Source organism: Vulpes vulpes, chromosome 12 (assembly GCF_048418805.1).
Source record: "Vulpes vulpes isolate BD-2025 chromosome 12, VulVul3, whole genome shotgun sequence".
Lineage (NCBI taxonomy): Eukaryota > Metazoa > Chordata > Mammalia > Carnivora > Canidae > Vulpes > Vulpes vulpes.
Window position 1 is genome coordinate 47,926,167 of NC_132791.1, and position 25,702 is coordinate 47,951,868.

Here is a 25,702-nt window from a genome sequence, read left to right on the forward strand (position 1 = left end):
GCTGTGCTTAGCTCAAAGCAGGCATTCAATAAATATTTGCTCATTACTGACAGAATGAATTCCTCTGTATCACCCTTTTGTCCTTAATTAAGCAGTGTGAGGATTTTGTGTTTGGCTCTGCCTTTCTCAAAATTTTGAGATTTTTAGTGGCTTGCCTTTCCAGTGGGGGAAAGGACACCTCTTGTTTCTTTTCTCCTGTAGCACACATAGAAATTAGAGTCATGTCAGAAGTAGGCTCTATGCTTCCAGTGTATTCACCCACCAGGAGGAAGAACAAGTAAATGTCATCATTTACCACTTTCCTACAGATGTTGTCCCCCTCCTGAAGGTGAGCGCTGGTTTATGAGAGACGCCCTTCCTCCTTTACGCATTCCCCTGCTGTTTAAACCTGTGATCCTGGACTCGCTGGTTTAGTATGACAAATGTGAGCGTGTATGGGATTGCTACTTGACCTTTTGGATAGGATCAAGGGAAGTGTGTTTGGATATAAGGACAGTGAGCATGGGATTCTTTGATTTGGAAAATTAAAGTTAGTCAAGAAAAATTCATTTAATCTTGAATATGTACTGAGCTTCTCTTTACCCAACACAAACTTGAAGGGTGAAGATCCTGGAAACGTGGACAGGTTCAACCATCCCTGGTCACTAGATCAGGGGGAACTAAATCTAGGACAAACTAGAGATAACCTACCCCTCACAATCAGTAGTAAATGCATGCTTAAATATGGATTCACAAGTGCCTTAGAAAAATGTGTGGATGATAGCAGTGTGGTGGGCAAGAGTTGTATAGAGAGTTTTGAGGACCTCCACTGATCACGATGGATGAAGAACAGTGTTTTTCACACTCGGTGAACAAGCCAGGAGAGTCCTGTAGGTTACTCTGATGCTTTGATGGAGGTGATGTTGGCTGGAGAATTGTATTGTTGGGTCCTTTTCAGGCATGAGACGTGGAGAAATATTGGAAGAGAGATGGGTCCTAATGATCTCTGTAAGATTGCCGACAATGTTGGCTCAGTAGCATCAGCTTTCTCCTGTGTTGGAACTGGATTTATCTCATGATTTATTTTAAAGCCTCCATGGAACATACTTAGTAAAGAATGAGGTCACACTGATTTGAGGCCTGAACAAAGTCATCAGGAACAACAACACTATAAAAGATATTTCACTGGTAACCAGCACTCTCCATCTCCTGTTGTTTTCAGGCTGCGCTTGTCCTGAGTCCAAAGATGGAACATTTCTGCTTTGTTTTTGGTGCTGTGCCCATGCATCACACTTGTGGTGCTCTCTGAACAAAGGCCTGCTCCCTGCTGGGCACAAGAACTGGGCCTACGCCTAGGGGCAGGATTCCTTTTGGAAACAAATAAGCCAGGCATCTTGCAACCCCCTCCATTTTGCCTGTCTTAAGGAAGGGGCCAAGGTTCCACTTTCTTTGCAAGTAGAGCAGAATGTACTTTCTTAAAACTATTCAGATATCACAGTTGGGGTCAATTATCTGCAGAAATAGATACATATATAAAAGGGAAGCTTACAAAGGAGAAATTTGTACCAAATAACAGCCTACATTTTTGTTAAATTTCCTTTTTCTTTTTAAAGGCCATATAGTTGAAAGTCTGAGTGTCCAGGAAAGAATGAAAAATAAATAATAAAAAAAGAAGAAAGGAAAGAAAAAAAGAAACTAAAGTACTTAAAGATTTTTTAGTGTAAATCTGAAGACTGGGAGATCATATGTTCCTTACCAGCAGTGGAGCCTGTGAGGGGCTTCCCCTTCTCTACCTTCTTCCTTACCTTTCACTTCCACACCCTTGTTGGATGGATGATCAGGCAAAGAGAGCTGGCCTCAAGAACCTTAGCTATTCTAAGTCCCTAGCTCTGCTTGCCTGCTTCTCCAGCCAAACCAGATGGCTTAAGGTCTCATAAAACTGATTTACTGGGTCTTGATGTGAACCCCTTCTCCCATCTTCAGAGCCATATTACCAATTAGGGCTGTGTAATAAATTACCCAAATTTGGTGGTGTAGTGGCTTAGTTCACAGTGTCTATATGATGAAGTTTTGGAATATAGGTGAGATCCAGAGCCGACGACCAAGAAAGAATTCTTGAGATGTATTTGGTCAAAGTGGTGGTTTTATTAAAGCCTGGGGACAGTACCTGTTGACAGGAAGAGCAGCTGCCTCTGGCCTGTGAGGGGTGGCTAATTATGTACCTGGGAGTTGGGAGGGGTTTGGGGATAGCTGTACTCTCTAAAGAATTTTGGAAGCAAGGTTTTCAGGACCTTGAGGGGGCTAGCTGCTGTTGGGAAAAGCTCATTTATTACTGTGTAATAAAACCTGAGTCATGAGACCCTTCAGATGTGTATCTGTGGGCCATGTGCTTGGGGGGTGATCGCCAACACGTATCTTGGGGGTTTAGAGATAAAGAAAATTTCTTTCTTTCTTTCTTTCTTTCTTTCTTTCTTTCTTTCTTTCTTTCTTTCTTTCTTTCTTTCTTCTTTCTTTCTTTCTTTTTTTTTTTTTAAAGATTTTGTTTATTTATAAGAGACAAAGAAAGAGAGGCAGAGACACAGGCAGAGGGAGAAGCAGGCTCCCCACAGGGAGCCCATTGTGGGACTCAATCCCAGGACCCTAGGATCACAACCCGAGCCAAAGACAGATAATCAACCACTGAGCCACCCAGGCGTTTCTAAAGATTTCTAAAGGAATTTTTATATGCTAAAGTAGACTTATAGGCTCCTGGGGGTCGGGCTAAGATTGCCTTCTGCCCTTAACAAAGTATGAACATCGAGGCAGCTGAGTCCGTAGAGGAGTGGCCTTCTACCTGTTACAAGGACTTATCAATGTGCAACCCGGGGCTGGTGCTTTGTCCTCAGCTAGTCTTCTGTTCCCCCATCATTTAGGTCAGAAGAATTGGCTTCCAGGATCATTCAGTTTGTTGATAATACGTCTTTGGAAACAATTCCTAGATCACATTTCTGGATCAAAGGATAAGTGCAGTTACAATTTGTATTAGAGGTTGTCCAGTTGCTTCCATAGGGATTGTACCATTTGGCATTTCTGTCAGCATTGTTTGTAACTCCCCCTTTGCCTGTAGTCTTACCTGTAGGTAGATATTTGCCAGTCTGATAGGTGATAAATGGTTTCATTCCTATGATGCAGAAGGCCTACTACAGTTTTTTTGGACCTTTCTCATATTTAGGAAAAGTTGAACATCTTTTTTAGTTAAGTGGCATTGTATTTATTTTTCTGTGAACTACCTTTTACATCTTTTTTTTTTCTATAGGGTTATGGGACTTTTCTGTATTTTTAAAAGCGCTTAATGGATTAGTATTATTAACACTTCGTCTATATTAAGTTGCAAATTTTTTCCTAGTTTGTCATTTGTCTTTTACTTATGATATTTTCTATGCATCTTAAAATTTTTATGAACTTATTTTTGCATCATCAAATTTATTAATATTTTTGTTATTTTTTCTACATTTTGAAAGATGAATAGGAAACTTACTCTCTATTTTTAGGTTATAGAGGAATTCACCTTTGTTTTCCTCTGGTACTTGTATAGTTTCATTTTTTAATGTTTAAATATAATTTGTTTGGAATTTATCCTGATCCATAGGCATGAGGAATGAAGTTAATTTTATCTTTTTCCATATGTCTGTTAAATTATCCCAAAGATGCTTATTAAAAAGTCTTCCTTTCTCCACAGATTTGAGATGTTACTGTTATTATGTATTAGATTTTCATATGCAGTTTGGTCTATTTTTTAATTTTCTTCCCTGTCCCATTGCTAATTCTGTCTATTCATGTGCCAGTTACCAGACCTTTTTTATATAGACTTTGCAATATGTTTTACGACCTAGTAGATCCTTCTGTTTTATTTCTGTGCATTCTTCGTGTGTGTGTGTGTGTGTGTGTGTGAGAGAGAGAGAGAGAGAGAGAGAGAGAGAGAGAGAGATGCCCCAGAAGACAGCCAAGCACTCATTCCTGAGAAATCTTAACTCTTCAAGGTAGGCAGAAGAAGGTAAGCTGGCAAAGAAACCCCAGGAAGGAGAGACTGTAGAGATAGGAGGTAATCGGAGATTTGCAGTCTCCAGTCAGGGCAGAGTACTTCTGGACTGAGATACTGATCTCTGTGTCAGGTGCTGCCACAAAATCTCAAGATGTGGGGAGTAAGAAGCATCAGTCGGTATCACTGGTTGGGAGTAGTGTGGAATGGGCTGTGGAGTGAATGGGAGGTGAGGAGGTACATTCAGGTGTAGATAACTATGGCGAAGTTTCTCCATATAAGAGAAAAGAAAGGAAATAAAGAAATGTAGTACCTAGAAGGAGTGTAAGACAGGGAAGTTTTCCTCTGTTTGAAATTCACATAATATAAAGTTAACCATTTTATTTTATTTATTTAAAGATTTTATTTATTCATGAGAGATACAGAGAGGCAGAGACATAGGCAGATAGAGAAGCAGGCTCTATACAGGGAGCCCGATGTGGAACTTGATCCTGGGACTCTGGGGTCATGCCCTGGGCTGAAGGCAGCCGCTCAACCGCTGAGCTACCCAGGTGTCGCTAAAGTTAACCATTTTATTTTTATTTTTTTTTTAAGTTAACCATTTTAAAGTGAGCACTTTAGTGTCATTTAATACATTCGAAATCATCACCTCTATCTGGTTCCAAAACGTTATCATCACCTCAAAGGGAAACCCCATACCTATTAAGAAGTTACTCTTACATTGTCCCCTCTTTCTAGCCCTTGGCAGCCACCAGCCTTCTTTCTGTCTTTATAGATTTACCTCTTCTGGGTATTTCTTACAAGTGGAGTCATACAATATGTTACTTTTGTGTCTGTTTTTCTTCCATGTAGTACAACATTTTCAAAGTTCTTTCATGTTGAAGAAACTGAAGACTATGTATAAATGATGTTGTAAAGACTCTAGTACACAGACAGATGAAAGATCTAGAAAAGAGGGTGGGTGGGTAAGAGGTAAGGTTCTTGAAAGGTGAACTCCATTTATTTGGAAAGGGGAAGTTGGGAAACCTTATCTGATAGCTTTTGTGTGGTCTGTGACGGAGATGGCCAGACCTCCACTGAGAGAGGGGAGTCAGAGGTTCCAGGGAGGGTAGATGATCTGAACTAGTGATTGAATAGAGGGGTAGGTTGCTCTAACTAAAGAAACGTGCTTATGATTGGTGGTGGTACAAGATACTTTTAATCTTTGATCACTGTTTACTTGAGTTCACAAAAGGTCTTTTGGGGGAATCCTCCAGATGTTGCATAGTCACAGAGGGAATATTTACTTGTTTCTAGGTTCTTCTAAGGCAGTGTTCTAACCACACTGGAACTTGGGGTCCTACTATGAGTAGGGCGCACATGGTGTAGGCACCCTCACAAGTTTAAAAAAGTTTTCGGTTGGGCTTTCCTGAAGCAGACATTGTGATAGAGCCTGGGGTGCAGTATGGTTATTCTAACACTTGTGATAGGAAAGGGAAGGAAGCAGGATTGGACCAAGAAAGAAGTCAAACTATGACGTGAGCCCATTAAAGCCATGGCCATCCCATCGGGGAGTTTGGGAGTGAGTAGTCCTTTAGGTGGTCCTACATTAGGTAAAAATGGTTATGTTTTTATAACCATACCTGGTGGAATCATCACTTATGGGCTGCCTCAGAAGCTCATGAGCTTGACCAAAGTAGCTTTTTACATATGAGACAGCCCTGAAGGAGCTGACAATGTAGTTTCCCTTGGGATGGAAGCGAGTCTTTCCTGAAAGAGTTGATTTGGACATATTTGCTGCAGGATAGGCAGTCTTGCTGGGCTTCTAGCTAGAATAGCTTGGAGCTGAGGCATGTGGGAAGCAACCTTTTTTAGGACAGCTCTTCCATTCACTGCCCTAGAAGTTGCCCCAACTAAGTGTGTGGATAGGAGCCTGGTGGGCTGGTGGAGTTGGCACCAGAAGTTACCCTCTGCTTCTCAGGTAGAATGAGCTGAGCCCTGCCATTTGAGAACATAGGCATGTGTTCCCATGGAGAGTGCAGTCTTGCTTATTAAAAAAGCTTTATTCTCAGTCAATCAAGTGACCAGGAGTGGTGTGGATTTTGAAAATGTTTCATCATGTTTTTGACTTCACTATTCTTTGTAAGAGAAATGACAAAAAGGAAAGTGCACCTAGTCAGCAGTCAGCAAATGTTTGCTAAGCGAGTGAATGAAAGAACTGTTGTGAGCTGAGCAGCAGCAGGAAGGAAGCAGAGGGTCAGATTTCCGTGTCATCTTTTCAGAGGAGACTGTGCTCCAGAGGTAGAAGCTTGATGGGCTTAATAATAGCTCACCATGGAAAGAGAGGGTGAAGGATAGAGCCTGGAGCAGAGGCACAGTGTGGTACAGGGTCAGGGTAGGGAGGTTCCTGAGTATGGTAGACATAGGTGAGAACTGCCTCAACTGCCTTGTGGGAAGAGAGGATGGGCACCTGGAAGTGGATGGGTGACTGGATACTTGCCACATGTGGCCTTGGGACAGGGAGGGAGGGGGTGGTCTGGTAACCTTTTCCCTGGGGAGGCTTTTTCCTTCCCCATTGTTAGAGAACTTTGTAGTTCTCCTCTGCTTCTAGCTGCTTCTGCCTCTAGCCTCACATCTGCTTTATCGCTTTCTGCCCCAGAACTTAATATGACTGCCCCCTACTCTAGTCCATTGACCCACCAGCTGTTGTTTCATCTCAGACCTGTGGCCCATCAGCCCCATCCTAGTTCTCAAGAGTCTTTCAGTGTCCTTGTGGCCTTGCTCTTCACCACAGAGCATGGACCTCATGGCACCTGTCATTTGCAAGACACTATTCATTGTCATTCCTCTGGGTACCATCACCTGTTAGTTAGATAGGGAGAGAGGTAGGACTGAGCAGAATGTTGGGTTACGAATGAAGGAATGGCTATGGGGTGCAGCTTAGAGTCCTGGGGTTTGGGCTGCTGTTGTCTGGTTCCTAACCCTAGGAAGTTAACAGTAGTTACAGCTAGGTGAAGGAAGGAAGGAAAGAAGCCAAGAAATATAATAATTTATTATTTTAATAACTCATTTACATAGAAGTTAAATTTGGCAAATTGTTTCTATATCTGTTATTTCACTAAAGTCCCTTCTTACCTCTGACCTGATACTTTTTCTCCCTCCTATTTCTCAGATGTAGCCATTTTTCAAAGCTGTCATAAATACTGTGTCTTCTCTTTCCTTTCTGCCTCAGAGATTTCTGGCTTCAGCCTCATTGATTGCTATGCAGATGACTCCCAAGCCTGTGTTTCCAGCCTTAGCCTCACCCTCTAAGTCCTGAACTCATATTTTCAGCTGCTTGATATATATCCACCTGTCTCATTGGTGCTACACACACTTTTAAGCCAAACTTAGGATAATATCCTTCAAAACTCCTTCATGCCCTTAATGTCTTACTTAATTGTTGACATCATCATCCTCCCAGTTACCCTACCTTTGAACTTTGTAGTCTCCCTTCCTCCTCCCTCCCCATCAGCTTAGTCTTAACAGTCGCCTTGCTCTACCTGGTCCCATCACTTTGTTTTCATTCCCAGTGCCCAGTCACGTTCACACTGCATGACTTTTTACTAAAGTATGTCTCCTTGCCCAGTTTCCCCAGCAACAGGTGTATCTGTCTCCAGATACATTCTCTACTATTAGCCAATGTTCTTCTAACGTGATTTTCCCCCCAAAGAAATGCTTCCCCATTGCTTAGAGATTTAAGGTCTAATTTCTCAGCATGGATTTTGAGGCTCCACAACCTCTTTCTTTCCTTCTTATCTCCTACAATGACCCTTTACACACTTAACCTCATCTTCTAGGCATGGAACTGCTTCTGTTCTCAGATTGTCCTGAACTTGACTTCTTCCTTGCCTATATTCATGTTATTTTTTTGTTCTGAAGCTTTTTTCCTACTTCTCTATTTCTCTGTTCTCTTGCCTCTTAGCCTACATAATTTCTACCTGTTAAAATCATACTGATTTTTTAAAAAATTTTTTAATTATTTATTTATGATAGGCACACAGTGAGAGAGAGAGGCAGAGACACAGGCAGAGGGAGAAGCAGGCTCCACGCACCGGGAGCCCGACGTGGGACTCGATCCCGGGTCTCCAGGATCGCGCCCTGGGCCAAAGGCAGGCGCTAAACCGCTGCACCACCCAGGGATCCCCATACTGATTTTTATGTCCATTTCAATGGAATACTGTGCCACTGTTGAGAAATGAGGTAGATGCACATGTGCTGTACATGGAATAATACCGAAAGTATACTGCTAGATGGTAGAAAATGTGTCATATGACAATACATATGATGTGATCCTATTCTTGAAAAAATTATTAGTAATAATGTATATGAATGTTTATATAGAAAAAAGTGTGCAATATTAATAATTACTATTTTGGGAATGCACCTGGGTGGGTGGCTCAGTTAGTTAGCCAACTCTTGGTTTCGACTTAGGTCATGATCTCAGGGTTCTGAGCACAAGCCTCATGTTGGGCTCCGTGCTCAGTGTGGAGTCTGCTTCTCCCCATTTTTCCCCCACTTCTCGTCTTCTTACATGCATGTGCTTGCTCTGTCTCTCTCAAATAAATAAAATCTTAAAAAAATAGCTTTTTTTTTTAAAGAAAGTGTGAGTGGGGTGGGAGGTGTGGGGGAAGAAGTAGAGGGTGGGGGAAAAGGAGGGGGAACAAATCTCAAGCAGACTTCTTGCTGAGCATGGACCCTGTTGCAGGGCCTGATCTCATGACCATGGTATCATGGCCTGAGCCAAACTGAGAGTCGGTTGTGTAACCAACTGAGCCACCTAGGTGCTCCAATCATTATTCTTGAAGAAAAGTGATGATTATAGGGATTATAGGATGATTACATATTCCTGTAATGTTTGATTTTTAAAATATGGTGATTATATATTTCTGTAGTAATCAGAAAACGTAAAGCAAGGAAAACGTGAGAAAAAAGTTGTCCTTTCTACTCCTATTTCAGGGTTATTCGGAATTTTCTCCTCTCTTGTTGCTCCCAGTAGTCTTACTTATATTCCTCTTGCTTACCACACCCTCTTGCTTGAAGCTCGCGTAAAGCCTTATATTATAGTAATATATGGATTTGCTTTATACCCCCTTCTTGATCCTGAGCTAAAACCAGTTGATATCATTTGCATCCTGGAGCCCCTGTAGGGTCTGGCCTGGTGCTTGTCCTTGGTGGTGCTCCAGCAGCGTTGGCTGAGCTGGGATGCCACGCCCTGGGCATCTCTGGGTATCCTGGGACCTTAGTGCTCCTTTGGTTTGGGAGGGACTGAAGGCCCTGTTTTTTCCACAGCAAGAGCTATATGCCTGATGAGGCTGATAAATTGGCCTTTAATTCATTACCAGCTTCCTGCATAGGATCCTAATGATTATGATTGATAAGGATGTGATTGGAAATCTCATCTGTGTTCTTACTGATCCCTGGAGGAATCCATTCCCACATGGCAACCTAGGCCCAACCTAGCATTAGATAAATTCAGTTCAGCAATCCGTCAACACATAAAGTAATTGAAGTGTGGATTAGTGCCTGCCAAGAATGGCAGGAGGAAATGATAGAAGAGTTTTTGGCTAAAGGGCTGAGCTGTCCAGTCCTTGGGGTATCCATTATTCTACTGGCCCACCAATCCCTCTGCTGAGCCTTGTGGGTCTTTCCAGGCTCCAGATCAGCAGATTCTGGTCTTTGTATTAAGGGGCTTATAGCACATAGTGAGAGAATTTTCTATTTGACCTGAATTTGTTTTTCTTGGGAATTGACAGCAGAGGTGTTTGGTAGTTATAGTTAGGGTTTGGTTGTTCCTTTTTTTTTTTTTTTTTTTTAAGATTTTATCTGTTTTTTCATGAGAGACACAGAGAGAGGCAGAGACACAAGGAGAGGGAGAAGCAGGTTCCATGCAGGGAGCCCGATGTGGGACTCCAGGATCACGCCCCGAGCTGAAGGCAGTTGCTCAACCGCTGAGCCACCCCGGCGTCCTAAGGGTTTGGTTGTTCCTGAAGTGCTTTTGGGCTCAGCACATCCTCAGCAAAGCTCAGAAGCAGCGACAGTGTCTGGTGGTGGGACAAGAACTGCTTTTGAAGTTAGGCATACCTGGGTGGGAGACCCAGTTCTAATACTAGCTAGAAGGCTACTCTAGGCAGGAAATACTGTGGGTTGCAGGATACTAGGTGGCTGGTAATCTGGTGTTGGGTAAATATTTGTCGAGTTGGACTATTGGTAGGACCAAAGTATTCTCACATGGGAATACCTGTCTCATAGGATTGTTGTGAAAATGAAATGGGATGTGTAATAGCTACTCTAGTCCCTGGCACCAAGAGGTATTTGTTAACTGCAGGTTTCCTCTTTGCCACCCCTTCCCCATTATACTCTTAAATGTTAGAAATGGTAAGACTGGGATCCCTGGGTGGCGCAGCGGTTTGGTGCCTGCCTTTGGCCCAGGGCGCGATCCTGGAGACCCGGGATCGAATCCCACATCGGGCTCCCGGTGCATGGAGCCTGCTTCTCCCTCTGCCTGTGTCTCTGCCTCTCTCTCTCTCTCTCTCTCTGTGTGACTATCATAAATAAATAAAAAATTAAAAAAAAAAAAGAAATGGTAAGACTGTGTACATACTTACTAAGCTGCAATGAGAATGCCTTGAGTTAATGTCATTTTTTAGCAGATGTGGTCTCTTTCCCCATCTGTGGTTGTCTTCTATGGTCCTTACAGCCATCTCCATGATCTTTGAAGGCTAAGTTAACAGTGGCTCATGGCACAGCAGTGTCATACGGTGGAGAGAACAGAGGACTGGGACAAGTTACTTGAGCTTGTTGCCATCTGTCTTCCTATCTGTAAAAAAGTAGTATCTTCCCTCTGTAGAATTTATATTGCAATCCCTATCTACCTATGTTTGAGAGCACATTCCCTTTCCCCCACTGTTTTCCTGAAGGATGCTGTGTCCTGTTGTATGCCTCCCTCTCCACTGCCCTGCCTGTGTTTACTTCACTTCTGAATGCCTGTCTTAGGTTAGAAACTTACCAAGTGAACCATCATTGACACCATATTGTGATAACAGTGATTAATGCTGTCCTCATGGTGTGGTAGTATACTGTTTATTAGTTTGCCTGCTAATTAAAAAGACCTTAAGTAGGATCCCTGGGTGGCGCAGCGGTTTGGCGCCTGCCTTTGGCCCAGGGTGCGATCCTGGAGACCCGGGATCGAATCCCACATCAGGCTCCCAGTGCATGGAGCCTGCTTCTCCCTCTGCCTATGTCTCTGCCTCTCTCTCTTTCTCTCTGTATGACTATCATAAATAAATAAAATTTAAAAAAAAATTAAAAAAAATTAAAAAAAAAAGACCTTAAGTAGCTTTTAGTAAAAGAATATATATAGAAGACTGCTTAAATATAAATTAAAAATAATTTAAACTCTGGTTATGAGGTTGGAGAAAACAAGCATTATAATCACCTTGGCTACTTTGGTTATAAGACCTAAAGATTAAGTAGTTCTGAATGTCCTGGCAGCCAAGAGAAAAAGGTAAATATGATAAATTACATAATTATCATTTAATAAGATTGCCAATATTTATGTTGGTTTTCTGCTGAGAAACAAGCTTTTTCTTGGTACTAGTAAGAACTGATCTAAAAGCATTTTCATTTTTTAAATTTCTTTTTTTTATTTTAAAGATTTTATTACTTATTCATGAGAGACACAGAGAGAGGCAAAGACCTAGGCAGAGGGAGAAGCAGGCTCCCTGTAAGGAGCCCGGTGCGGGACTCGATCCCAGACCCCGGGATCACGCCCTGGGCCAAAGGCAATGCTCAACTGCTGAGCCACTCAGGCGTCCCTAAAATTTATTTTTCTTTTCAAATTTCTATTTAAATTCTAGTTATTTAAGATACAGTGCAATATTGGTTTCAGGAGTAGAATTCAGTGATCCATCACTTAAATACAATACCCGGTGTTCATCATAACAAGTGCCCTCCTTAATACCCATCCCTCATCTAGTCCATTCCCTATCCACCTCTCTCCATTAGCCCTCAGTTTGTTTCTCCATCATTAAGAATATTTTATGATTGGTCCCCCACATATGTTCATCTATTTTGTTTGTTAAATTCCACATGACTGAAATCATCATATGGTATTTGTCCTTCTCTGACTGTTTTCACTTAGCATAATAACTCTAGTTCCAACCATGTTGTTGCAAATGGTGTGTGTGCGTATATGTACCACATCTTTATCCATTCATCAGTTGATGGACTTTGGCTTCTTTCTGTAGTTTGGTTATTGTTGATAATGCTGCTGTAAACACTGGGGTGCATGTATGCCTTCAAGTCAGTATTTTTGTGTCCTTTGGGTAAATACCTAGTAGTGCAAATGCTAGATTATAGAACACTTCTATTTGTAACTTCTTGAGGAACCAAACATACTCTGTTTTCCAGAGTGGCTGCACCTGTTTGCATTCCCATCACCAGGGTAAGAGGGCTCTCCTTTCTCCTCATCCTCACCAATACCTGTTGTTTCTTGTGTGGTTAATTTTAGCCATTCTGACAGGTATATGGTGGTATCATTGTGGCTTTGATTTGTATTTTCCTGGTGATAAGTGATGAGCATCTTTTCACATGTCTGTTACCCATTTGTATGTCTTCTTTGAGAAATGTCTGTCCATCTGCCCATTTCTCAACTGGATTTTGTTTTTTGGGGTGTTGAGTTTGATAAGTTCTTTATAGATTTTGGATACTAACCCTTTATCAGATATGTCATTTGCAGATATCCTCTCCCATTCTGTAGGCTGCCTTTTAGTTTTGTTGATTGTTTCCTTCACTGTGCAGAAGCTTTTTATCTTGATGAAGTCCCAATAGTTCATTTTTGCTTTTGTTTCCCTATCCTCTGGTGACATGTCTAATAAGAAGTTGCTGCAGCTGAGGTCAAAGAAGTTGCTGCCTGTGTTCTCTAGGATTTTGATAGTTTCCTGTCTCACATTTAGGTCTTTCAACCATTTTGAGTTTATTTTTGTATATGATATAAAAAACTGACCCAGCTTCAATCTGCTGTCTAGTTTTCCCAACACTATTTGTTGAAGAGACTGTCTTTTCCATTGGATATTCTTTCCTGCTTTGATGAAGATTAGTGGACTGTATACTTGTGAGTCCATTTCTGGGTTTCCTATTCTATATGATGGATCTGTGTATCTGTTTTTATACCATATTGTCTTCATGACTATAGCTTTGTAATATAGCTTGAAGTCCAGAGTTGTGATGCCTCCAATTTTGTTTTTCATTTTCAGGATTGTTTTGGCTAGTTGAGGTCTTTTCTGTTTCCATACAAATTTTAGGATTGTTTCTTGTAGCTCTGTGAAAAATGCTGGTGGAATTTTTTTTGTAACATTTTATTTATTTAGGGACACCTGGGTGGCTCAGTGGTTGAGTGTCTGCTTCTGAGTACTGGGATCGAGTCCTGCATCAAGTTCCCTGCAGGGAGTCTGCTACTCCCTCTGCCTATGTCTCTGCTCTTCTCTGTGTGTCTCTCATGAATGAATGGATAGGATCTTAAAAAAAAAAAAAAAAGGATTTTATTTATTTATTTGACAGAGAGAGAAAGTATAAGCAGGGGAGCAGCAGGTAGAGGGAGAAGGAGAAGTAGATTCCCTGACATGGGGTGGGGCTCTAGTCCCAGGACCCGAGCCAAAGGGCCACCCTTAACCAACTGAGCCACCCAGGTGCCCCTCCTGGTGGACTTTTGATAGGGATTGCATTAAATGTGTAGTTTTCTTTGGGTAAAAAGAGACATTTTAACAGTGTTCGTTCTTTGAATCCATAAGCATAGACTACTTTTCCATTTCTTTGTGTCCTCCTCAGTTTTCAGAGTACAGATCTTTTACTTTTTTGGTTAGGTTTATTCCTAAGTACTTTATTGTTTTGGTGCAATTAAAAGCATTATTATAGGGGTGGCCTGGATGGCTCAGCAGTTTAGCACCACCTTTGGCCCAGAGTGTGATCCTGGAGTCCTGGGATCGGGTCCCACATTGGGCTCTCTGTGTGGAGCTTTCTTCTCCCTCTGCCTGTGTCTCTGCCTCTCTGTGTCTCTCATGAATAAATAAATAAAATCTTTTTTTTTTAAAGCATTTCTATAGTAGACATTATACCATGTACTAGACAGTATTTTTATCAAAATTTTTTTCAGAAAGTGCAGAAATTTTTTTTTTTCTTCTCCAGTCTATTCCTTATATAGACTTTGAACAAAATTTGAGGGCATATAAGAAGTCAGGGTCCAATGAACTTGTAATGTAGAGAACAAATCCAGTGAACATTGTTCTGTTTTAACTGGGATGCAATATAGACTCCCCTTAGCAGAATGGACACAGAGGCTGTCCTTAGATTGCCTTCCTGACACTCTTGCTCTATTAAGTTGGTTTTTAGCAGGGACTTGAATGGTAGTCAGATGAAGACTGCAACTGTAGTCAGGACTTGGGACTATATTTCATTTTCAAGACATCCTTAACCCACAGCCCTTTATCAGGAATGATCCATATATGTCAATATTGTATGCATTGTGGTGATGTGAAATTGACTGCACACATAATCGACTTTTAAATAAAAAAAAAACTAATGAATTATATAACTATTTTCATTAGTGTGTCCAGTGGATGGTAAAATCTGTATCCAGTACCTTTTGTACTTATGTATAGTTTTATTTGGGAGAAAAATATATCCTACACAATCTATTGCTAACTGCCGTAATACACATTAACTCCCCTTTTCCCATTCCCGTGCTGAAGATGTAGCCTTTAGTTACATAAGAAACTCTTTTGTTAGAGATCAAAAGTATAAATATAGGCCCAGGAGACTTAGTGAGAGATGTTAGTTATGGCTATGTGAGAGAAAATAAAAATTCCAGATTTTCTTATCTGTTACCTTAGGTTTTTCTCTTCTTGGGATATTGAATGTTGGTTTGGGGAAGAAGAAAGTCCTTGGAAAATGTGGATATAGCTGACGCTTTTTTGCTAATAGAGAGGATTCCTTTAGAATTTGGAAAGGGAGGAAAACCAGAAAGTTGTATATGAATAAAGTTATTATGAAGTGATTTTCTTACTTTGTTGAACCTTTTGATTGTCATTAGTCTCAGAAGAAGCTATTCACTAGAGTTTAATTTTCCATTTAGTTCTTTTTGCTGCCCCCCTGAACTAATGAAATCCAGGCCGGTTCATTATCCCTTTGGCCCTCATTAGGAAGTTATTTTTCATCCCCTTACCCTCCTTCTCTTAAAGTGGTACCTGAATTGTTTGGGAGGGCAGGGTATTCTCTACTTGTTTATATCCATTATTTATGCTGGCAGTCAATTATACTCAGCCTTCCTTTCAATTATGGAGATGGCTCTTGAGCATTTTTGTTTCAAGGAATCGGTATCTGTTACAACAGTAAGCTCTGAAGAGAGGGGAAATATCCATAATTCTTTTCCTCAGAAGACATGGAGGGCTAAAGGATCCCTGGCCTCCTATCTGACTCCTTGGAGAGTCACTGCTCTTATTTACTCCTTGGCTCAGGGTCTCCTGAATTGGAGTTGGCAGAAGGCATTCAGGGTTGTAAACCAGATTTGAATTCCATAGAGGTGCCTGTGCTGCAAGGCCTCACGGTTCCAGCCTGTCTGTGCTGGATACCATGCCCCTCAAAGCCTGTTTCCATCTAGAGTTTGACTCAGCCCTCACAGTACTCCAGGGATATGCCCTTTGTGAAATAAAGATCTACTTCTGCACTGCTGAACATGGTTGTAACTAGCCATCTGTGACAATTTTAATTAAAACTAATAAATTAGGGCAGCCTAGGTGGCTCACTGGTTTGGCTGCCTTCGGCCCAGGGTGTGATCCTGGAGTCCCAGGATCGAGTCCCATGTCAGGCTCCCTGCATGGAGCCTGCTTCTCCCTCTGCCTCTCTCTCTCTCTGTATATCTCATGAATAAATAAATAAAAATTTTTTAAAAGTAATAAATAAAATTTAATATTCAGTTCCTTAGTTTCATTAGTCATATTTCTGTTGCTCAGTGTCTATGTGGGACTCGGGTCTGTTGTAAGAGGCAGCATGGATTTAGAACGTTTATATTGTCACAGAAAGTTCTGTTAGCCCTGGTCTAGAAAGTGGATGGCTAATGCTAGTCTACCTTACTTGACTGCTGATATGAAAACACAGCTTCATCTTCTACACTGTATCTTTTTTCTTTTGTGATTTTATTTTTAAGTAATCTCTATACCCAATGTGGGACTCAACTCAAAACCCTGAGATCAGGAGTTGCGTGCTTTACCAACTGAGCCAGCCAGCCACCCCTCCTGCACCAAATCTTAAATAGCTCCTAAATGATTATTATTATTTTGTTGCCTTATTAATTTAAGTCATCAAGTGAAAATAGCTAGATACTGCTACCTAAAGCCATTAGTAACCAGAATTATTTGTTGGGCACCCAGAAATGTGAATGTGAGATTTTACATTGAATAATATAGCCATATTGCAATAGTGACCCTGGAAAGACATAGTTGCTACATTGAGTGTCCCTGGACCAATATAAAATCTTCCCAAATGCCAGATCTAGATACATGCTTCCTTGCTCAGTGCTTTAGTTTGTCTGTGGTGTATTAGAGGGAATGAGGACAATGTAAAGCATATTCATATACATCCTACCCTGCCATTCCCTCATCCTAAGTGCATTAAAGCATAGGATTTGTCCTAGGGTAAGCTGAAGATATGATCTGAAGAGATAACTCTTTAACCATGGGATTTGATTAGTAGAATTTGGAAAGTGGGTATTGGTATTGCAATGTCTCCCTAGTAGTTCTCTAGTCCTAGCACATCAATGACTGTTTTGGTGCCTCTTGTGTAGAACTGTGCCGACTACTGTGCCCCTTCAGGCTGAGTGCAAGTTTATTCAGAGAGGAGACTTTGGGGAAAGTTCCTCATGATGTGTGCCAAAGCCTCAGTTTCTGGGCTCGGGAGGTATAATGGTAGCTGTTAGGAAAAGCTAAGGGAGATTAAATAGCAAATTCCCAGAGAGAATTAAAAAGATTGTTAGATTGGAATCACAATCTAGATAAGAAAGTTTGGGGAAGATGGAGTTTTGGTGTAGGTTGGGACTCCTGCCTCCTCTTCCTGGATTAGGAGCTGTTAAAATTTCAGTTGCGAAAGCTGATAAGAGCTCAGAGAAACACCAGTCCCGCTTGATGGGTGGTCCTTAAGGTGATCTCCCCCCCGCACCCCCCCCAAGCCTTGACATTTCTCTGTAGGTCATAAAAGGCTTCCTCCACTCCTTTGACCCTGCAGTCAGCACCTTTTCTTTTTGGCAACATGCTACCATGCTGAGAACTCTACAGAAATTAAAGTTAAAGGAATGCCTTGGTGACTCAGTGGTTGAGCGTCTGCCTTTGGCTCAGGGCACTCAGGGTGTGATCCCAGTTTGGGGATCGAGTCCCACATCAGGCTCCCTATAAGGAGCCTGCTTCTCCCTCTGCCAATGTTTCTGCCTCTCTCTCTGTCTCTCATGAATAAATAAATGAAATCTAAGAAGAAAAAAAAAAGAAATTTAAGTTAAAAAGAATCACTGTCCCTGGCCACTGTGAGCTTATAATTGAGAGTTGTGGAGGACATTTAACTGATGCCTATGAGCAGATATTAAAACTATGTAAAAATGTGACATAATGAGGAAGTCTTGGTTGGATAATAAAAATTGGGGGAAGTTGAGATATATGTCACTTGTATGCTTTTTGTAGCTCTGAAGTTATTTATTTTTTTAAAAATATTTATTTATTTATTTATTCATGATAGAGAGAGAGAGAGAGAGAGGGGCAGAGACACAGGCAGAGGGAGAAGCAGGCTCCATGCCGGGAGCCCGACGTGGGACTCGATCCCGGGACTCTAGGATCATGCCCTGGGCCAAAGGCAGGTGCCAAACTGCTGAGTTACCCAGGGATCCCCTGAAATAATTTATTTATTCTGGAAGTGAAGGAGGACTTCCGTGTTTTGTTCATAAAGGTATCATGTGTTTAAGAACATGAATTCCTGAAAACTTGTTTTTAGATTGTGGAAGAGAGGATGGTTGAAGAATCAGAATTAGACCTGTGAGGGAAGTAGCTTTTTGATCTCTTTCTGAAGGCTTTTTTATTAGTCGATTTGGGTCACAATGGTCTTTGAATAAGAGTGACCATTAGCTATACCAATTGAAGGAAAATTGGTTTCTTAGTCACTTTGCTGGTGAAATAACGGGGTGGTTATAACTCTGACCTTTTTGACATCTTTTCCCCAGTTTTTCAAATGTCCAGCCACCTGGCACAAGCCCTGAGAATGATCATTTATTCTTGTAAATGGAGGTGCTCTGAGCCCAGAGATTGATCATAGGATGGGACAATGTGCAAAAAAAACAGTATCAATATCAAGCTTTTGCTGTTACCAAGGCCTATATATTCAGCCATTTTAGTGGCTTTCCTTTTTTTTTTTTTTTTTTTTTGGCTTTCCATGTAATACATTTGACTTTTAGTTTCCTTGCTAAAGTAATGGTAACATATTCTGTTTTCCATTTGTTTATTTATGGTCTTGTTTTCTACCCTTGCAAAACTTGATATAGGTACAAAGCTTCAGAAATGTACACATACCAGAGTAATAGATAACTCTGATTTGGTTACAAGGCAATAATTTAAGTTGACAGGTTTAGCTGATAACATAAAACACACTAGAGAAATAGGATCAGTTTATAAATGTCAGCAGAACCCCTGAGAGTGAGTTGCTGCCTTGGAGCTGACTCTGGTACTGTTGTTTTGTCTAATATATTATAAAGTGAAATAAACTGATGTCTGTGAAAATCTGGCTGACCAAGATTAAAAGAATAGTGTTGTAAATTAGCTGCTTCCTTTATGTCACTTTTTTTTCTTTATGTCACTTTTAAGCAACTTTCAGAAAGGAGTAAATGACAGGACATGAGGGTCCTTGCAAAGACCTGGGGTCCATGTTCTCTGTAATTCCAAGAGGCCAAGAGTATTGGATGAAGCTGCCGGTGGCAACCTACTAGGAATCACAATTTGCCAGTTCTCCATGCTCTGCTATGCCTCTTTCTGGGAATATGACGTCTCAGAATAGAGGAGATGTCCACAGGTCTGAAAACTAGACCTTGTTGAAGGCCACTATAGGTTCTGTCATTGTGGCAGCCATAGCCATCCGAAGTGATGATGTGAAATATTTTAGTGATTTGTAAAAACGAAAATCAATTCAGCATAATGAGGCGTTGACACACAAGATCACCATCTCCCTCATGGAAAATAAATATTCCTGCTTTACCTTGACATTTATTCCCCATAAATGCACTAGCATTTATGTAGCATTATCTTATGATTGTGTTTTATTCCTTGTGATGGGCTCTTTTATTGATGTCTGCAGAGCCAGGGGAAGCGGTGGGGACTGCTTATGGCATGTAGGAGTAGTTGATTTTTAGTTAGGAAACTAGTTTCAGTTTTGTATAGTTAGTAGGACTGGACATAAAAACTAAGCACATCTATCATTTTCATGCCACTCCATGGCTTCCACACACTCGGAAGAGTCCTTGGTGTATTGCTTGTACTGTGTAGAGCAGTTTGGTCCGATGTCCTTGTTTTGAGATATCTCCTGCTACAAAGGAAAACTAAAGTTTAAGGGATAGAAATTTTTAAAAAGTCATGTTTCCATTGACCTGCCTCTAGACCAAGCTGCCCTGAATCCAGTCTAGAAACTAATTTCAGAGATTTCTGTGGATATAGCTCACAAACTCTGCTTGATGATTTGTCATTTTCAGTCATTATGGGTATTTAAAATGGCCTTAGTCTGTTGGGGCTTTTCTAACAAAATACCATGGACTGAGTGGCATATGAACAATGGAAATTTCTTTCTCACAGTTTTGGAGACTGGGAAGTCCAACATCAGGGCACCAGGAGATTCAGTGTCTGGTGAGAGCTGGCTTCCGGTTCATAGATGGCTGTCTTCTTGCTGTTGCCTCACTTGGTGGAAGGGGCACAGGAGCTCTCTGACGTGTCTTGCATATGGGCACTAATCCTGCTCATGAAGGCTCCACTGTCACCATGAACTCTTCATCTCCCAAAGGCCCTGCCTCCAAATACCATCAAATTGGGGATTACATTTCAACATATAAATATAAATTGGGGATAGGGGGACATGGGGCACAAACTTTCAGTCCATAGCAAGCATTAAATAGAGCTCAGAGATGCTTAGGTTTAAAGACAAGAGGGGATAAAGGGAAATGAGTCCTATTTTAAAAACTCTTTAATCCTCTCTACCCTTAACTCCCACCAGGGCCCATCCTTTTCCGTGATTCGGTTTCCCTACTTCAACCTAAAAGACAGATTGGCTGGTTGGGTGAGGGCTCTGTTGAAGATCATTTGGGGACAAAAACACTGACAAGAACCCAGCATCTTTTTAGTTAGTTTGTGCTTGAGTGAGGCTCCTTCCTGTTCCCAGTCCTCTGGACCACCTTCTTGTACAGCCATAACCCTAGCAAAATACCTGTCAGGTACTTCATTGAAAATATGCAATTTACATTTGATTGATTTGATTTATCTCCACTTAGCAGAATGTGTTAGAATGTGTGTTGTAGTGTATGTTGATTATGATGATATGGTATTCTACATCATTACTTCTCATTTTAGAAAATGTATATGTTGTAGGTATATAATAAGTATATTATATAGTTATAACAGTATATTTAAAGGGAGCCCAAATGAACTCATCCTATGGGAAAGACATGAAATGGTTGGTTGATTTGTTCTTTCCAGCTCCCCTCATCTTTTCTTTTTAAAATATGCCTTTATTTAGTTTTCTGATATGTGCTCACTATTTAAAAAGTCATAATTGCGGAAATATGTAACATAGGCAGTAAAGTCTTTTTAAGTCCAGTTTCTTCACCAGATATAACATATATTGGTGTATATTCTTTTGAAAACCCTTTTTATTTTAAAAGTAAATACAGATACAGAAAACTAAAAGTGTATAGCTTAATTATTAGAAGGTGAACATTCTTGAAATCCTACCCAAATCAAGAAATAGAACTTTACCAAGTACCTCAGAAGCCCCTCCCATGCCCCATCAGATGTTAACTGTTAGCTTGAGTCCTATAGTAATTGCTTCTTTACATTATAGAATATTTTGTTACCCAAGTGTGCAACCTAGGTCCATTAGTGCTTCCCATTAAAAAAAATTGTTATATCCTTCATTTCTTTGATTCTGCAGGTTATTCCTCCATTTCTTTTTTTCCTTTATAATTTGTCTGTTGAAGAGCTCGGGTCATTTCCCAGATTGAATTTTGCTGATTTCATACTCATGATGCAGTTCAACATGTTCCTCAGATCTCAGTATTTCTTAAAAATTGTCAGCAGGGTCCAGAGGCTCAATCAGACTCAGGTTCTGTCCCTATGGCAAAACTATAAATAGTTTTGGGTTCTTGTATTAGGAAGTATATAATGTCTGATTGCCTCTCTTTTTCATGGGGTTGCAGGATGGTGATACTCAAATCTATCATTTTCTTTTTATTTTTAGATGCATTATTTTTATAGAGACACATCACCTCATACACTGTTTGGTTACAGTTCGCAAAGGAAAGACAGAATAAATGCTTGGTTCTTTTTCCTTATCAGTTTTCAAGATGTGTTGGTTCTTGGTTATCCTCTGAAGGTGATTAAGTTTTTTTTGTTTCTTTTTTTTTTTTTTATTAGAAATTTTACTTATTCATGATAGAGAGAGAGAGAGAGAGAGAGAGAGGCAGAGACACAGGCAGAGGGAGAAGCAGGCTCCATGCAGGGAGCCCGACGTGGGATTCGATCCCGGGTCTCCAGGATCGCGCCCTGGGCCAAAGGCAGGCGCTAAACCGCTGCGCCACCCAGGGATCCCTTTTTTGTTTCTTTTCCCTTTATAAACTCATGGATTCGAGTGTATTTGTTATATTTTAATCCCTTGCAGTTAATTTTTTTTTTACTAAAACTGAAATTGACCCATCACTGGTCAATTGAAGGTTTTCAAAAAAGTTCTTTTGATGTTTCCCTAATAGTTATTGATAGCTTTCTTACTATCTGGTGTGACAAGATATTCTAGGCTCACCTTGTTTAATTCCTGCTCAGGACTGAAATCAGGCATTGCTGTAGGAAACCTTGGTTTCGTTTACAAGGAGTTGTATCTTTAGTCTATAGCCTGGTTCTTAGGAATGCTCATTGCCCCTGTGTTGATCATTGTTTCTAAGCCTTTTCTGTTGACAGTAGCTAGGAAATATATATATGGTAACAGACCTCATGCAGTCAAAAGGCTATTCATATTCAGGAGGACAGGATTTTTGTTAAACCTCTTTGATACTAAATCCATATTTCTTTTCTTCCACATTGAGAATTCTGGTTTTAGGACATAGGGAATAAACTTAAAATATCTAATATTATGTATTTGCTCTGTGTTATTTTATACATATAACAGTTTGAGAATGGCAGTATTACCACTGTTGGTGGAATAATTGAAAACAGTTTAAAGCATCTGTGTATGTTCATTGTTTTTCAATAGCTACATAAGTATGTGTATGCTGTCAGAGTAGATAGCCATTATATAATTTCTTCCTTTTAACCCTTGTTTTGTCTTATTTCCATAAACAAGTATATATTCATTACTACCAGTATTGAATGGTATACTGAATTGGTAATACTACCAGTGTCTGTCTAGTGATTTTGATAGTCTGAAATGAGTTTTCTAGTAGATTCTTCAGGAAGGGCTCATTGAAACAATGTTCTCTGAGTTCTTATGTATTGATTAGTTTATCTATTGTCTTTATATCCAGAAGTCACTTTGGTAGATAGAAAGTCCTTGGCTCACATTTTCTTTCTTTGACTGTATTAAGTGTGTTACTTTATCTTCTGCTGGAAGTAGGCTCTGCTGTCAAAAACACTGCTGACAATCTAATTTTTAAAATTTTATAAGTCATTTGCTATTTTCGTGTAAATGCCCAAATCATCTTTTACTTTGCAATCCAGCAATTTTCCTAGAATATGTCTTGATTTTGAAAAATCCTGGCTGTTACTATCAGGTACACAATGTGTTCTTTAAATGTATAGTAAAAAACTTATTTTTTAATTTTAGGAAATTTGTCTCAAATTATAGTTTTTAGTATTCTGTTCCCTAGTTTTTAGTATTCTGTTCCCTTGTTTGGGCTTTACTCTTCATATTGGATCTTCTTTATCTTCATTGTTTATCAGTTACTGACAAGTTTTATTTTTTTATTCATTTCCTTTTGGTTTTAAAATTTTCTTCCTTTAACCTTCTGTTTATCTTAAGGCATTTTCTGTTGTGATTATTTTATTTCTAATTCTTTGAGTTTTGGCACTTTCATTTCTTATTTTTGTTCTTAAAAATCTTATTTTTTAATTTATTTTTTTAAAGATTCATTCATTCATTCATTCATTCATTCATTCATTCATTCATGAGAGAGAGAGGCAGAGACACAGGCAGAGAGAGAAGCAGGCTCCATGCAGGGAGTCTGATGTGGGAATAGATCCCCTAACCCCTGAATCATGCCCTGAGCTGAAGGCAGAGAGAGGCTCAACCACTGAGCCACCCAGGCATCCCTCTTGTATCATTAAAAAAAAAAAAAAAAAAAAAAAGTATTTAGCTCATTTTGAAATAGCAAGCTCAAGTTTTGATCTGTTTGTAGCCATGTCTTTCTGGCTTGCTTGTGTTATCTGTGGGTGTTACTCTTGTCCACATTCTTTTTTACTATCTTCTAATAATTTTACTGTATAGGATTTGACCTTAGTACTTTTCTGTTGCTTATTCTTAGGTGAAATAAGATCTCTTGAACTGTTAGAAAGAAGAATGGTTTTAATTACCTTTTCTAAATTCATAGTGCTCCCTCTTCTGTTGTTTTCATGTAGTGTTCACAAACATGGCAGCTTCCTATATGAGCTTTCCTGGCCTCTGTTTTCTTCCCCCAGTTTTATCTGGACCTCCTCTTTCCTTTATTTCTGTTTTTCCAGTTTTGCTCACTTTTGATTCCACTTCTGAAAGTGTCTTATTACGGGACCCTGTACTGATAGAGGGCGTTGGTTGATCAAATCAAGAGTTCACTGGGACTTAACTTCTCTAGCCCCTTGAGAATTTACCATGGGTTTCGTGGACTTGCCCACTATTGGCCTGGGAAAAAATCCCTATTAGGTTCCCTCCCATTGGCCCAGCTGTTTTTTTTTTTTTTTTTAAGTGGATACCTATTGACTACTTTGGGGTTTCCCTTTCTAAAGTCTAGAAGACATCTCATTGCTTCCTCTGTCCTCTCATACAGAGACTGATACCATTCAGATTTGATGTCATTTGGTGATTTGTCTTCATTTGTTTCAATTTTAAGATGCATAGATATTTTCTCAGTTTTGATATAAATGTTGCTTATGGATTTGGTTTTGCTATCTAGTTGCTGAGTCTGTTTTTGTGTGGGGATTTGGATAGATTAGGAAACTATGCTGCTGTGACATTAACATTATATGTTCTTTAAAAGGAAAGATGAAATCATATATTTGCAATTTTTTCTTTTTGCTTAGTCTTAGTCATCTTTTCATGTCAGTACAAATCTCCCTCTTCCTTGTGTATCATTGAAGGGATGTGCTGTGTTAGGCTGCAAATCCTCTGTGATGGACATTTATATTGTTTCTTATTGCTCACAATTAACAAAAGTTCAGAAATAGGTAAAATCAAGGATCCACCAAAGTAGTAAACTTTATTGTGCACACACCAAAAAGGCAATTGGCAAACTGGGAACACTCAAACCAAAACAACAAGTGAAGCTCAGGGTATTATATTGTTGTAATGCAGTTTATATAGTGAGAGAGCGCAGACTATTCTTCACAGTGATTGGTTATAATATTAGAATTTCCTTAAATGATAGGGAACTGCTCAGTTGTTACCTCCTATCAGCCTTGGAAAACAGCTTCAGGTTTTGTTTATGATGTCCAGAGGCATAAGCAAGAAATGACCTAGGTTAGGTTAGTTTTGCAAAATAAGTTAAATTATGCTTTCTTTGTATGATTAAACTGGTTTTGTCTGCTCAGAGAATTTTCAAGGCTGGTCCCTATTTGTTGCTCATTTTAACATAGTTTATAAAATGTTGTAATGAACATTCTATCCATATATCATTGTGCACTTCTTTGAATGTCTTCATTAGAGAAATTCCTAGAAGTGGGATCTGCTGGGTCAGGTGAAATGAACAGTTACAATTTTAATAGATATTGCCACATGCCCAAAGGTGTTGCATTAATTTATATCCTTAACGTACGGTGTATTAGAATGCTTTTTGCTGAGTGGCCTTGCCGGTATTGGCCTAAAGGCTCTCCAAGGTATGCATGTCGATAGTGTGTTTAGAGAGTGATTTATAGACCTCTTTAAGAAATTGATGAAGGCTGTGGAGCTTTTCAGAAATACATAATTGTGTACTTAAATATTTCACATACAATTTCAGTCTTCACAAGGTGGTTTCAGGTGATGTTGTTCTTGTTGCATTCCTAACCACCAGTTCTATCTTGTTTCTGTTGGTGGACTTGGAAACACTTGAAGGGTTCAGGATAAAGAGCAGTTATAGAGCTGTGACCAACAGTTCATCTACTAAAGCTTATAATTAGAGGTGATAATACTCAAGTCTGCAGTGCAGTCTGATGTGTGTGTTTAACAGTTAAGAACTAAACCATG

General features: G+C 40.0%; 1 protein-coding gene across 11 annotated transcripts in view; it reads left to right on the plus strand.

The window, feature by feature from the left end:
• The window catches only part of SIL1 (SIL1 nucleotide exchange factor), a 288,423-nt gene that overhangs the window by 153,060 nt on the left and 109,661 nt on the right, over window positions 1-25,702 (plus strand). The gene's annotated exons all lie outside the window — the stretch shown is intronic.